We start from the raw sequence: 13,827 nt of genomic DNA on the forward strand, positions 1-13,827 counted from the left end.
TGTGTTAATTCAACTGTTAAGAATCAATCCCAGATATAATTTTGACGTTTACACTTTGAAAGAAAATAGTGCGGATCTTGAATTAGATTCTGGTTAATCTGCTAACCAAGCTTCGCCATTCAGCCTGCTAATGAAATTCCAGCCCATTACTCAAATAGCCCATTAGGCCAACAGGTAGAAAAATTGTTTTGTCGCTGAGGAATGGAGCCTGCAAATCAATACGCCGATGCCAGTGCCCTGCCATTAGCCTTGAAAATTTATTTCTGATTGGAAAAGCAATGTTTGGCCCATTTGTTTTTATAACGGAGACACTTCATAAATATCCTCCCCAGTAAGGGAGAAATTCCTTGCCAAAAACAACGTACAAGAAAGAAATAAAACAGGAACAGCTCGGGCAAAGCCAGCGATGAGCTCTAGGGCAGTGCCAGTGAAGCAAACAACTTCAAAATGGTGTGATATCTTCAATTTAATTTCAAACGTCCAGAGTTGAAAGGCTGGGAAATAGCAGGAGTAATTTTGTTTCTCTTTTGAATGATTTTCTAATTTATTAGTAATTTATTCACTACCAAGCAGACAAATTGCTTAAAGTTGTACACAAGGAGAACAAGGAAAGCTCTGTGCCTTATATCTTGTAACACAAGCCATGCCTTCTCAGTGGTAGTACTTAGTGAAGTTTGCTGAATTAGTACTAATTGGACTTAGCTGAATAAGTACAAAATGGTTGTCAACAATGGTAATTTATCCAGAAATCCTGTAATTAATGGCTAATTAATCACATTAATATGATTTATCACATTTTAATGTGTCAACAGCTTGACACATTAAAATGGTGATGAATCACATTATTTGCCAATGCGTGCCCTGGTTCATTATTAAAAATTCAAAAGCATTAGAAACTTCAAACAACATTTCTGGCATGAAACAGTCATTCCAGGCACCACACTGATACACAAGGATGTAACACGGTTTTCACTACACAGTAAATTTGTTTTCATGACAGCGGTCACACAGTGGCATTAAATCAACCACCGTGTGCCTTTGCATCTTTTCTCATATTGCCATTTCGTCTAAGTTTTAGTCATTTTACACATCAAACCATTTATCTTCACAGCAAACTAAATGTTGTGGAAACAACAGGCTTACCGCTGCAGTGCTTACACTATTGTAAAATTCCCCAATAACGATTAAAAGGAATCCAAGAGAGTGCCAAGAGAGTGTATTTTCAGATATGAAAAGTAGTTTTAGTCTAGCTCAGGAATCACCTTTTCCTACATACTGTATACAGTTATTTAAATTCTCCTTGTTGATCTTACTAATCAGATTGACCCAGAGAGGTCTTTTATGTAATATTGAAGTATTACCTCTACTAATTAAGAGTACTGTACCCTGAATCAACTTAATCTTTTAATATTTTCTCATTGAATTCATATAATGTTTCACATAGAAAAAGGATCCCCAAACACTTTTATGCAGGAGAAGACTCATTTCCTGCACCACTGAAATGAATGATAAATGGCCGGCATTCGACACAGCTGGGCCAGAAGGAGAAAAGAGAACTGACTTCACCCAGTGAATGGAAAGGAGAGCTTAAGATGGGCTAGCGGGCACCACTGAACTGGGATATAGTCAAGACAGTAGAATTGGAATCCCTTCTTATTCTGAGAGTGCTGTGAAATTTGCACTGACTGCAAATGGCCAAAATGTAATATCTTACCAAAAAAGACAGCACCTTCTATACCACAAGGCCTGCTGTCACCACCCTGGGGCATTGCTTGGAAGTTCTGTTGCAGAGACAATAGTACATCAACTGATACCAATGCTAATTTCAGTAACAAGCTGATGTTCCTAAAGCGGTCTCCAACTTTAATTCCTTATAGGTTACTTACTAGCTTCTAGGTATTGAGGTGCAGTAGCTATAATTTGGATGACTGTTACGAAATGTTAAAAAGCCTTAACCTTTCGCAACTAGTTAGATTAGTAACTGAGTACTCACTATGAAGAAAGCACTTCTGGAGCACAATAATATGACATTGTCCCACCCTGAGGGAGAGGGAGTCCGTCTGATTGATCTCCTTTCATAAACTAAACATTGAGGAAACAGGAGAAGGAAGAAGGTGACCAAAACGGTAACATAACAGGCAAGTCAATCAGTTAAGGTGTATTTATCCTGCAAAAATAAAAAGGGATTCATGAAGCAATACTATCTGGGAGAATATTGAAGAGGCAGTAATGCATATAGCTAAGGCATGTCTTGCAAGCCAGAGAGCTATGCAGCATTGAACAGAGACAGTAGACAATGAATCTGCTTCTCTGAAGTCGACCACTACCTGCAACCCCTCTCTCAGCTGGGGGACATTCTCCAACTCTCTCTGGTAACTCACTCTTCTCAGGACCGCCGTGTTCTTTTCTCACGCTCAGATTGCATGTGACAGATCCTTACGTCCATACTGAAACCTACTGTTACTGGATTTTACCACAGTCTAGAGAGTGCTGAGGTTAACATGAGCATGTTCACAAAATGCATAAAAAGATGTGTGGCATTCTAGAGCTTCCCCACTGTTTCCATAGACTAGAATCCTCATCCTCCCTGCTTGATGTGCAAGGGCCAAGTTACCAGATTTACCGGTTTGTCTGTGTCTGCTCCATTTTGTTACTGTTTCAACGCAGTTGTATTAACTCTGTGCCAATGCCAAGAACAAAGCAGAGAGGATACAAACTCAGTAGTGTCTGGTAGCTTGGCACTTCTATAATGCATAATGCACAGGCAGGACTCTCTTCCCCACAGCTCTACTTGGTCCAGCATTACAGATCTCTAGAGAAATAGCCTACAGTACAAAACATTATTTTTCAAGGAGAGGAAGGTTTGATGGGAGGTTTGAAACTTCTTGAATAAGTATGAACTCTTTAAACACAGTTATTACTAATATAAACAACTGTGTATTCTTGGTCCTCTGATGCTGGTGTATGATATAAAAAGCATTTTGGTGGCACCACTGCTGCTGAGAGCACTGAGCTTCAATTTAACCAGCTTGATTAGTGGCCTGGGTGCTGGCAGTGGATGTAAGGAACATGGTTGTCTTGCCTCTGCATTTTCTCCATTTAAAACAAGAAAATGTTTTCTCTTGCAAACTTATTACCCTTTTTGCAATTGTTGCATTAGACACAACAAGTAGCATTTCATCAAGGATGAATTAGCTGAAACAGATCATTTGCAATCAATGAAGATTTTGCACTGTTTCTGTGATATTTCTGCATCAGCCATTGCTCATACAGTCATCAGAGGAACATAGACCCCTATGTGTAAGACTTGTGTTGTTTTACTGTCCTATAAAGGCATACATGAATGATCTGTAGGATATAAAAAAACTTTTCTTTCCTTTTTTTTTGCATTTCAAACACTGGGTTTGAGTCACTATGGCTCAGGTAATGGGGATACTTCTCTCCTTCTATCTACCAGGTCTTTCCTGACCCTCTTCCACAAAACTCCACTCTGTCGACACGTCGCCCCACAAAGCTCCACTTTGCTGACATACCACCTCTGCCTTGCCCTGGGTCACCCCATTGCTCACCTCAGCTTCTTACCCTTTGGACGGAAACACATGCCAGTGTAGAAGCCGTTACATTCCCAAACAGCTCCTCCACCTGATGTACAAAGTACAGGACACAGCTAACTCCCTGAAAGTAGAAAAACCACTTGAAACCCATTCTTAAATAATTATTTTTCCCTCCTCGTTACCTCTTGGGAGCATTTTTGTCCTTTCCAAATTAACTGGTGATGTTCTGTGCTTCTTGAAAATCAATTCAAAGTTCAGCCTAAAAAAGCAATTATTAGCTCTGTTTTGAAATAAATTGCCCACAGGAATTCAGTTCTATCATTTTTGACCTTCCAAGGAATATGTCTTGATTCTGCACTGCGAAAGCAACACTCTTGATTTGGTGTCTGACGATCTACAGTAGGGCTGCCTTCAGAAGAATGAAACATTAGCAGACACCCTGCTACTAAACATTTCACTCAGCTGATAGCAAATACCCCAATCTTGTTCAGTATGCACACAGGTACTCCAGCTGGACATGCATGGCTACTAAGTGGTTTTATATACATATTATCTGAGTGCCAACTGCATGAATGCATGAAGAAACGGTCAAGTGCCAGTAATCTGAGATGCTGCAGGGGAGAAATGAAATTAATTTCCTTTAGCATTTAGAGTTTTGGTATTTAGCCTGTCTGGAGATGGATCAGGTGGTGAAAGTTTTGCACCAGAGCTATAAGCCTTGAAGGTCCCTTGACCGTGAGGTTTGTAAAACACAATAAGGGTGAGAGACACAGGTAGAGAATGACCATGGTGGTCCCGAGTCCGAGCAGGAAGTCCTCCAGTGTACTGGGCATCACTCCCACCAGAGGTTACTGAAGACTTACAGTACCGAGGCTTAGAGTCACTGCTCTAGCATGAGATCACTTTGTATTTACTTTGTATTGCTGTAGCCTCAGCAATATACTCAGCTTTTACCAATATACACTATGGTAACACTACTGTATATACAGTAGTTAATGAGGGTGCTCTGAGCACTGCACACAACAAACAACAGGAGAAATATCCATGTCTTTATTGATCTGTATATAACACAGGGATTGAACTGCAGTAATACCTAAGTGAAACAAGTTTTGTGTTATAGCTAAGGTTTAAATGAGTAAACAAATGTCTTTCTCCTTCTTGTCTAGGAAAAATGAAGAAAGACATAAAATTATATAACGTGCCCTGATTATTTTTGGTCAAAACTTTTACTTTTATTCAATAAAAAAAAATCCAAGCAAAAGTAATTTGTGTCCTACTGTACATATGCCAGCTGGTAACTTAACTGGCAAGTTTAAAGAATGCATCCTATCTCCAATTTGAATGAGGTCATTTGACAGCCCACTGTGGTCTTAAACAGCGATGGGACAGGATAGGAGGGGACTGAGGAACAAGACCAGTTCCACATTAACCTTGTACCATTCATTTAAGAGTTACCCACTGCTGTCCGAAGCTGAATGGAAATAGAGTATGCACACCAGACTAGCATACCTGGATCAACCAGTGGGTTTTAACATTTCACCCCAAACAGGCTAGGCATGGAATCCATCCTCTGGGGACATTGACCTCTCGGCACACTGAATATCCCTTTGAGCACAGAGATGTCGGTCAATGAATGTACCCTTACTTATAAAGTCATATTATGATGCTGCAAGTCCTGCTTCTAATCACCAAGGACTGAGAAGCTTGTCAAGACTGAAGAGCAAAGTGTAGACAAATACCAGAGGAAAACCTGGGACAAAAATGTACTTTTAAGCAGAAAATGACATTGGAGTGGCTTAACAAGGAGAAAGCAAATATTCTTGAGTGGCCCCTGTCAAAGCCCTGACTTGAATCCAATTGTTGGGAAGACTACAAAATTGCTGTCCATCTACAAATCCCAACCAACCTGAGAGAACTTTTGCAAAGTTGCAAAGAATGGCTGATAATTGCACCACGGTAGGTGTGCAAAGTTGGTAGGGATTCATGTAAACAGATTCACAGCTATTATGGCTGCCTCCACTGGCATAATGTGTAGACACATTTATCACTGGTAATTCAACATAACAGGGTATCAATGGAAGGCTGTGAATACTTTGGCAGGGCCCTGTACAGTAAGTGAAGTCAGGGAGTTTTTGTTATTGAACTGAACAGTGAGGCAGACACTGATATGTGGTGGCTTGGCCTGATACAAGAAAATCATTATAACAGTACGTGCACTGCAAAAAAAGGATAATTCTTCTGTTTATAGTGTTATCTTGTTAGTATGCTCTGTACAGTATGCTATGAAGTTAGATGATTTTAAGAAGAGGGATATTCTCTTCCTTACAGCATGCGAGATGAAGTTTCACACATCCTATGTAACAACAGCTCCAAAACAAATAAGACCACAAATGTATGTCACCTAAGAAGAGAGTCCAAGTCAACAAATGAAGATCGTCTTTGTTTTGCTCAAGTGCAGACAGTAATTAAGCAGAAAAATATCCTCTTAATTTTAGGATTTCCACCAATCTTTACTTCTCCAGTAAGAGAGAATATGATTTTGCAAGAACTGAAAGATGAACATTTGCCTTGTACAAATCAAAAACATTTTCCCACTTTTAAGTTCTTTTACTGCAGCAATTCTAGAGGCGAATGGAAATTATTGCCAACTAAAATTATGTGTAACAATATTTCTAGTAATTTCTTATTAGTGGTCACAACATTCCAAACACATCCACAGTGGAACCTATTCAAGAAGAGCAATTCCACACTCTGGACCAAAGGAATATAAGATAGGTTAAAAAGAATGACATATCTACAAGTCAACCTGATTAAATTATTCACAATCCTTGGAGGTATTGACAAAGTCAAACCCAAGGACTTCATCAGAGACAAGAGTGAAACATGAATCCAAAGACACAAATGGACACTCAAGGAAAATGTACTTAAGCTATACGAGACCTGCTGATCAATTAAGTACTTTCTCACTTGTGAAGAGATAAGAGAGATACCTGGGAAGTGAGATAATAATATAATTTCTTGTTTTTGTATTTTTGCAAACTATGCAGTCTAGTGGCTTGAAGTTAGCTTTGCGCCCAAATATATAAAGATGCTACCTGTCCTTGGTCAGTAAGATAAAGGGCATGTATTTGGTAAGCTGGCTGTAAGCCAGAACATGAAAAGAACTAACTGTTGTCTAGTTTGCAACTTAGATATAATTAATTGGCATGTGTTGCTGTCTTATCATTTGTTTAGAATGTGTCATAGTAACTCTTTTTGTTTTAAGGTATAAAGGACCATCTTCAGCTACTTATTTTTTAAGTCTAGTGGTTGCAAGTCGGACTTCCATATGCATATGAAATAAAGAGACTTCTGCTTCAGACACCTGAACTTTGTCATTTGTATGACACAATACTTGTTTGTTAGTACTGTAAGAGTGCAGCCTTGTCTGGATCCCATTTCCCAGGAACCTCTGGGGGAATGAGCTGCTCCTCAGTCACCTGACCTATTACTGGTAGACGATTGGTCAGGTGGCTTTTTAAAAAGCAGGATTCTTTTGGTCAATCTGCTGTAATGGGAACATGTAAGATCCTCTACCAGTGCACACTCAGAGGGAAGTGAGAACGAAGCCGAGACTTCACAAAGCTAACACTTCCAAAGTTCTCAAAACTCACAAGATTTTCCTTGGTTCCTTGGTCAGGCTTCCAGCAGCTGGGCAGAGGTTCCTGGGGAATGAGCTCTGGACCAGGCTGTGCTCTCACAGTACTAACAAACAACTGAGAAATCAAGCACACACTGAAGGATCTTCCCTTCTTTGTAAATATTTCTTCTGAGCTTACGCATTTCCACCAGCTGTGACAGTCCTCCACGGCTACAGTCATCTTCTAATCAAGGGCATCTGAAGAGCTGAGAAAAGCTATAAACCTGGTCCAATTAAACCAAGTCAATTCACTGGAGTATTTAAGAGCTGAGCTGGAGGGAAATCCTGCAGCCACAGCAGCCTTACTCTTCGATGCAGCTGAGGAGTTGGCTGCATAAACTTTGCCAAGGCAGAAGAGCACATCCAGAACCTGAAGAGTTAAAAAGAAGCCCACATTGATCATTCTGAGGCGTGCTGACTCCCTCCAGATCCACAGCGTTCAGATACTCTTAAGGGAGCACTAAATATAACTTCCATTTAAAGAAAACATATTATGAGGCTCTGAATCCATCTGTTGATCCTGTATACTTACTGTAGAAGACCGTGCAATACACAGGCTGAAAATAATTCTCTCCTGCCTGTGCAGACTGTGTTCGTCACTAACAAGCTCCTCTGTGATAATATACAGTACTGTATCCCATGAAATACCATTGGTATTGTTTTTTTCCTGTAATGCAAACCATTAGGGCCGTTGCATGAGGGACATTGCATTTACCTCTGTACTTAAGTGACTGCAGTTCTCTGTCTGCTAGTATTCATACATTCGCTGTGTGCAATGAGATTTGACAGATGGAGGGGGCACAACTGGGAGTTACAACACATTAAAAGTAAAGGACACCAATTTGAGTTTCTCTCTGCTCTGTCCAGCTGAACTCCAGAGTTCAGCTGGAAATGAACTTATACAACAGGACAGCTCATCCCAACACCCTCACCACAGCCGTGGCTCCAGGCAGTGGACGGGGAAAGTGCTGAGACATTAGGTTTGTCAGAAAGGGAGAGAGAAGGGAGAGGAATGGACTTGACCGCTCCATCTAATCTAGTCGATTGGATTTAATTTCCTGCCTCTTTATTCAATTACTCCCGGAGGAATGATGCGACCGCACTGTATAATTCAAAGGAGAACAGTAAAGAGGTTGTTGTCTGAATGTGAAATGAGAAAGTGACCAGTCAATGAACAGGAGGCTTCATCACTGGCAGAATATGATTTACGAAGAGGCCAAAACTTCAGAGCTCTCCGCTATCTCCATGCAGCAGCTTGATTGAATGCACTTTCCTGTAATTACTCTTTCAGATCCACAACCAGGCTACTGTTCTATTAAGTATCCACCTGGCAAATTGCCTTTGTACTAAGCTTGCATTTTACTTAACTGGGTCTAATTTGGCACAGATGGTACCACTGCTTAAGAGAGTGGAATACAATACAAACTGATTTCTAATATAGTTCCCTTCTTGCCATCGGTTGTTGGATAAACCTTATGACAGTGGCACCCATCAGTGACACACGCTCCAGCATTGTATGATCTGAGATGTGTGTTGAAAAAGACAGCTTTTCATTCATGATTCATCATTCTACTCGACTCTACTGGATCGTGATGACTTTCTTTTAGAACAACCAAAAGATCTGTATTGTGTGTTCTTAGCAGCAATTAGGAACGTAATTACAGAACGCTCCACTCACAGAGGAAAGCCCGGTGGCCCTTTTGTAGGCGAGAACAGAAACAAGAACTCTCTGCCAGCAAGCAGAGGACAGACAAGAGACGGGCAGGTGTCACATGGTTCACAGGCAGAAACTGAAGCCACCTGCCTTAACACCAGGGAAGGAGTTCCTTTAGACAAGTACAGGCAACATACAAAAACATAGAGGGAAGGAGGAATCTGTAACTTTGCAAAAACGCAGAAAGAGCAGAGTTCTCTGTAAACAAAGATGATTAAAATGGTTTGCAGCAGAGAAAAGGGAATGCACTGCAAATAGACACTTGTGCATCACTGATGAGGAGGACTGGTGATAATTGAAATGGAAGAAAACTGTCAAGTTCCTACTTGTTCAGACACCTCATTAAGCTTGGGAGGAGCTGGATAGGTCCTGACAGAGGTCATGGTCTTCAAAGCATTAAAATTCCACAGCACATTCTCACAAAGGTGATGGCTGATTATTATTCATGCATGTTCAACGTGAGGGTTCTATGACAGAGGAGATCAGTTCCCACTACACACAAACACAAAGAACAAGCTGACAAGTTTGTCCTCCGGGCCCTTCTCTTGATTTTCAGCTCTGTCATTCCTTCTACCTGGATACAGTTTGAATACAATTTGTTACAGACCATAGTGTACCATCATCACTCATTTTGCTGTTTCAATCTGACACAAGTAGGTCTCTTCAAAGTGTCACTTGACATCGTACAATTCTTTACAGTCTTTAGACAATCCCTGTAATCCCTTTCTGAACTGACCGCCAAAATGATATTTCCCAAACTTCAGCTCACATCCTGGGTGAGAATAGGCAATGTTTACCAGATTTGCCTCATTATCTCCAGCATATCCACCCTCTTTCTCAAGCAAAGCATGTGAAAGTGCTTGAATATTGCTTTATTTCTCTTGGTATCTAAGTTTGACTTCCTCTGACTTTGACTACTGCATTCTGCTGTTCCTGTTATGTCTTCCTGCCTACATCTTCAGGTTTTCCTGTATGATGCAGCAGATATTGTCCATTGTTCAAAGCAGAATAATAAGAAACAATTGTATAGAGCATCTTCTCAAAGCAATCATCTCAAAGCACTTTTCACTGAACGCTTTCATCAGTGAAATTGTGACCAAATGATCTCCACAGAAGACATTGAGAGCAATAAACAAAGAAGCCCAGATGCTTTAGTGGCAGTCTGAATGCTGAAAACTGAAAACACACCACTAGCATACTTTTTTGCGTTATCATACTGTCAACCAAGTCAGTGACCAAGAGAAATAAACCAATATTCAACAACTTTCACATGCTTTGCTTCAGAAAGAGAGTGGATATACTAGAGACAACGAGGCAGATATAGCAATGGTTCAAGTAATAGGGCCTGTTCTCACCCAGGACGTGTGCTGTGATCAATATTCAGTTATGGCACTTGCGGCACTAAGCTCTTACTCCCTGGGTGCTTTTCTTAATAAGCATCACTTTCATTGAACTGCTTTCAATAACCTGTTGCGTTTTTTCATCACAGCCATAGATGGCTCTGTGTAAAGTATAATAGTAGTTAGGAGAATCCAGTTTCGATTATACAGTCCAGAAAGTGCACTGGTCAGCAGGCCATGTTACTAAAACCAAGCTACCAGAAACAGGGGCCTTTTTTGTTGTTCTTCGTATTTTGGTACACTTCTGTGCTACGTGAATGCATTACATTAAATACAGGAGAGCCCTTCTTAACAAGTTTTTAATATTTATCTTTTGGTCCCTACCTTGAATCAGGGGTGTCTTGAAAGTACAGTTATCTGACAGTTTAAAATCTGGAAGCAGGGGCTTACTGTGTCAGTCATATCTGCTGCCTGTCTAAATTTTCAAGCCTCTTAGAAATTTGAATATTTCATCATTTGTGCCCTACAATCATGTACTGTTGTAGTTACTTCAAGACAGGATCTTTTCAGTTAGTACTATCTCCTTTAACGGTTTTCATTGAACTCCCTTTCTAAACTTGTTAGATATTTCATATAATCACGAGTAAATGGATTAATACAAAATAGTCTGCAAATTCCTGGCTTTGTTTTGTCCCTTTGTTTGTAAATGGCTATTGGCAATTTTCTGATCATTAGGCACATCCATTTCCCTGCTGTGCAAATGGCTTACAGTTGGGAAAAATCCTCTGAATTTTTGCTTATGTTCCCATAACTCCTATATCTCTCCACCCCTCTGTTCGTCTAAGTTCTTTTTAATCATATCTTTAACCAGAATCATGTTGTTGATTTCTTCCTTTGTAGGCATGAGTAAAAAAATCATTTAGAACATGTGCTATTCTTTGCTTGTCCTCTGAACTACTGTAAATCCATAGATCCCTTAATCACTCCTTCCCTTACTGATCTCATTTTTAAAATCATTTTAACTCCCATAACTATATTTTCTCTTAGCTCTTGGAATAGGTGTCTTAAATTAGGTGCTCATCTCCTTGTGCTCCCAATATTATATTTGATCTTGGCCCCTTTTATATAAAGATTTTTCTTGCTGGGTTTTCTTCTTAATGAATGATTACGAATCAGTGTGTGAAATAAGTGAACTCCTAGTTCACTTAGCATAATTAATCACATGGTTCGAAAAGTAGGTAACAAAGAAGGAATTTGGTGTTATATCAGCAAATTCTGGAGTATTTCAGCTGAAGCTGAACTGAATGTGGGTCATGCAGAAAACCAATGGTCCTGAACACACAAACAGATCTGCTGTACATCAGAATGGCTGAAGGAGAAATTCCACAGTTTGTACTGACCAAGTCAAGAAAGGGAATTAAACCCCACTTAAAAGTTATGGCAGGACTTGAAGTGAAATGTTCATGCAGTGTCACTAATAAATAGTTCCTGGAAATGTCTAGTAAAGGTAACTGCTGCACAAGGAGGTTCTGAATTGAAGAGTTCACAGAATGATGTTGTTTACTATTGAATCATTTTGTTAATTAAATAACCCAAATGTACATTATGTTTTTGTGTTGTACATTTAAACAGGTTGTCTTAATCTTAAAGCTATAGGATTGCAGTCCAGCCTAGGGGTTTCACAATCTAATTGCCAGCATCAAATCCTGTAGTGTTCTCCTGCAGGTATAGGAAGTGGAGCTATAACTGTGAATAATACAAGACTTTCCGATATTTGAATAAGAACTCTAAATCAAACCAACTTTTTTTTCTCCTTCCTATTTGAAAGCTCCCTACCTGATTTTGCAAAGGTATGTAACTTCTTTAATAAGACAACACTCTTTTCCGTTCAATTTACCATATTACAAAGACCATATTCATATTACAATACCACATATATTGTAGTTTATAGCATACACTGTAAATAAAGATCAAAAGGATCTCTGTAGTGCTGAATGTTAAATATCAGCAGATCAGAGAGGGCTCTGGGTTTTCTTGTGAAGCTGCGATTTCTTTTTTTTGGGTGGCCCAGCCAGAGCGCAGGGCAGACATTCCCTTTGGGGTGAGAGCATGGACTGGAAAAGCAAATGGAAGCTGAATGGCTCAGAGGTTCACAGCAGCCTGAGACTGGAGTAGAATATTACAATTTCATCCCAAAACTTAATTAAAAAGAATGGCACAGGGAAATTCCTTGGTGTATTGAGCTGACTGCAGTCAGTCCTTGATTTAATCAACACAGCTAGGCAGTAGAGCTTAACCACAAAGCCACCTGCCCTTTGAGGCTTCCAGTCGCAATTTCTTGGCCACACAACCTACCAACATCTGCTAATCCTTAAGCTCATGCCAGGTATATCCCTAGGAACAAACTGCATTCTACTCCCAGCCTGGACCCAGAATTCTAGAGCCAAATTTAATAGGAAGCCTCAGCCTTGGAAAATCTGCATTCCGAACCCAAAGCTCTGAAACACAGATCAGACTGCTCCTCAAGCTTCTTATCCTGAATCAAGACTCCTACACCTTTAGCCTTTTACCAATGAGCCACGTTGCCCCCACTAGGGATATTGCAGTGTGGCTGGGCTGCTGGTGTACAGTTTTCCATGACAACCACAAGCACTGTGGCAGAGACCTGGCTGTAGCAGCAGGGCACAGCCAAGATTTGAAAGAGCAGGCCTGGCTGTCTGTGCTGGAGATGAAAGCTTTTACTTGCAGCACATGTGAGCGGGAATGTGAATGGATGACTGGGACCGGCAGATGTACAATATACTCGCTCGGTGGCATCAGCGCAGGTGCACCCCATCACACAGCCTCCCCCGGCTCGGTCAGCATTTTGCAGCTGGGAGACAGAAAGTCTGCAGCCTGCCACAAGTCATCAGAGTGGCCACAAAGCAGGACTGTGCTGTGACTGGAGTAAAAGCGGGAACCATTTGCTGGGATCACTCCAACGGGACACACAGCCCAGCAAAGACGCAACAGCTCCACAGACATACAGGCAAGGTGCCAGCTAGCACCTTCCTGCCATTCTGACATTTGCCTTTCAGCAGACAGAAGGAAGCTCCATGGACTCTAGTGTGCAAAGGTGTTGCAAGATTTTGCTAGCTTCATCCATCCATCTTCTAACCACTTCATTTTAGGGTTGTCTCAGCAAGCAACGGTCACAAGGCAGGATACACCCTGGATAGGACGCCAGTCCATGACAGGGCACACACAGACACAGACACAGTCACACCTGGGCCAATTTTCCCCAAATAACCTCCCAATATGTCTTTGGACTGTGGGAGGAATCCAGAGCCCCCGGAGGAAATCCACATAAGCATGGGGAGAGCATACAAACTCCACACAGACAGCACCTCAGGTCTGGAACTGAACCCAGGGCCACAGAGCTGTAAGGCAGCAATGCTAACCACTGTTCCACAGTGTTCCACCCTTGGTAACTAGATTAGTAACATTTACAATGTTACATAGTAACATTTTTTTTATCCAAATGTTGTTAACTTATTTTTT

The sequence above is a fragment of the Atractosteus spatula genome, chromosome 5, assembly GCF_055471065.1.
Source record: "Atractosteus spatula isolate fAtrSpa1 chromosome 5, fAtrSpa1.hap1, whole genome shotgun sequence".
NCBI classification, from domain to species: Eukaryota; Metazoa; Chordata; class Actinopteri; order Semionotiformes; family Lepisosteidae; genus Atractosteus; species Atractosteus spatula.